We start from the raw sequence: 2,472 nt of genomic DNA on the forward strand, positions 1-2,472 counted from the left end.
GTAATTTGAACACCATAAGATCGGAAAACAAGACTATAGTCCGGAGCTCCGGTACTCATAGATAGTAATATGTAGCCAAATTCTATCTAGAAACCTAGCTACTATGGCTATTAATACCACCAAGACATTGGTGCTACCAAGTTTTTGGCCATTGGATTAAGAGATGTGCAGTTAGGATGATGTGGGCCCCCTAAGGTTGAGTGGTGGTTGGTTGAATAGTATGATCTAACGGGTGAAAAAGATCAAAAGGGTAGATCTAACGGCGGAAACTTGGTATCACCAAGTGCTTCATGCTATTATAGCATAGTCCTGGACTCTTCTATATATATATATATATATATATATATATATATATATATATATATATATATAAGTCTACAGTGCAATGTTTTAAAATTTAACCGAAATAAATTTAGAACTAAAAGTTTAAAATCAGACGATTTCTAAATTCTACGGAAGTTTGTAAGCATGCACCTGATGATGCTCACGTCGTTGGAACGTTACCATAGGTAAAATTGTCTGAGAGCCCCTTCAATTAAGAAAAAAAAAGAATCTTAGAATACTTAATCAAGTTTTAGCTTTGTTCAATAAAAATTCATTTACCTCATTGCAGTTTTGAGGCGATTTGAACTAATAGCTGCTTGAACTAATAGCCGCTTCATATCTTCCAACCGTGATTCATAATTCTTTTACATCCCTTGTAATTTCTGCTCATAATTTTACTACATCTCTAGCAACTAAAAGTCATAGTTACTTTGCATCTCTAGCAACTAAAAGTCATAGTTACTTTGCATATCTTGTATTTGTGTTTGTAACTTTCGCATATCTTTCGAAGGATTTACTCCTCCAGTCTCCATATTTTTAATTTGAGCTTGTACTCCGAATAGTTGAGTTGGGGTGACACCAATTCCATATCCCTTTACTCGGCCATACTTCCAATGACTTCAGTAAATACTTCATTTTCAGTTTTTGCTTCCTTTTCTATTAACTTCGTAATATTATCCTGTATTAAAGATAAATTGAGAACTAACTATTAATGTATATAAAGTGAAACTACACACAAATTATAAGAGTTTCAATTGGAATAAAGATCATATACTTTCACTATGAAAAATAAGTCTATACACTTATTTGGTGTACATACCAAAACCTCTTGAAAACTCTCATCATATGTCTCATTCTTACGTTTGTGGGCTAATGCAAAAAACTTGACGCGTCCCGACTCTCTTACATTTTCTTTTTCCTGTTATTAATTGTACAAACAAGAATTTTAATAAAAAAATATATATTACAAATAAAACAATCGTATCAACTATCTATATGACAAATTAAGAAAACAAATTGACATACAAATTGATCTCTTTTCCGAGCAAAACTCATAGAACCAGTTGTATGAGGAGTAATATGCTTGGCACGCGCTACCTTTCCAATTTGAGAGTATGACTAACAAGACAAAATTGTTAATCAAATTAAAAAAAATATGATTAACTTGCATCATAAAAATAATTGAAAGAACAAGAATATTAAAAAAAAATGCCATGAAATGAGGTACAACCTTGCTTTTCTCCGAGAACCAATAACGAACAAGGTCTATCCATTGTTGGGATGTAAATCCACTTGATACATTACTTGCAACTTCTTGCTCCGTGTAATTATCTATCATATTTTTTCTTTTAAGTTCACACTTGAAGTCCTTCCATTTTTTATTTAGTGACTTCAAAACCCACTTCTCAATGTTGCCATTGGAAGGAAGCAAAAACTTACTCTGCATAAATTGAAAAAAAAAATCATAAATATCAACAATTGAAATTCTGCTCTACATATGTATCAGCAACTGAAAAAAAAGAATAAGAGATTAATGGAGATAATTGATTGAGCTACCTTAGTTGTGACCATGGGGATCAAAGGCCTAAAGTAGTGCACTAATTAATTAAAAGGCCTATAGGAGTACTGTTGTGAGGGCCAATTAAAAAATGTGTAGTACTGAGGGAATGTTGTGAGGGCCAATTAAAAAAGGTGCACTATGTTTTTGAAAGTACGGAGTCTTTCATACTTTCAGGTCGTTTTCGATGTTGCGACTTTCGAATCGTCGATCGGCTCCATTAAACTTGATCTAGAGTATTTGAAGTAATTAGAAAATAAATTTTATGATTTTTCGATATCATTTGCCTAGTAATCGAAGGGGCTCAAAATCAATAATTTTAATAGTCGTAGTGAGCCGTTTGCAAGTTTAACGGTGTAGAAATATTCAAATCACGTAAAATTTTGATAGAAAATTTTTTATATTATATAAAATAAGATCAATATCTTTAATATAAAATTTTAATGTCATATTATCATGTCTTGTAAGATTTTTATTTTCAGCCGTTGATTTTGAGCCCCTTCGTTCACTAGGCAAATAATATCGAAAAATAGCATAATTTATTTTCTAGATACTTCAAATACTCTAGATCAAGTTTAACGGAGCCGATC

At 31.9% G+C, this 2,472-nt stretch overlaps 1 long non-coding RNA gene across 1 annotated transcript; it reads right to left on the minus strand.

Moving 5' to 3' along the window:
- On the minus strand, positions 1,350–1,689 carry LOC109717802. Its single transcript, XR_002218310.1, has 2 exons — positions 1,556–1,689; positions 1,350–1,443 (listed from the first exon to the last, which is right to left on the minus strand). It is a non-coding gene; the product is annotated as an uncharacterized LOC109717802 (long non-coding RNA).

The sequence above is a fragment of the Ananas comosus genome, linkage group 11, assembly GCF_001540865.1.
Source record: "Ananas comosus cultivar F153 linkage group 11, ASM154086v1, whole genome shotgun sequence".
In the NCBI taxonomy this organism is placed as follows: Eukaryota; Viridiplantae; Streptophyta; class Magnoliopsida; order Poales; family Bromeliaceae; genus Ananas; species Ananas comosus.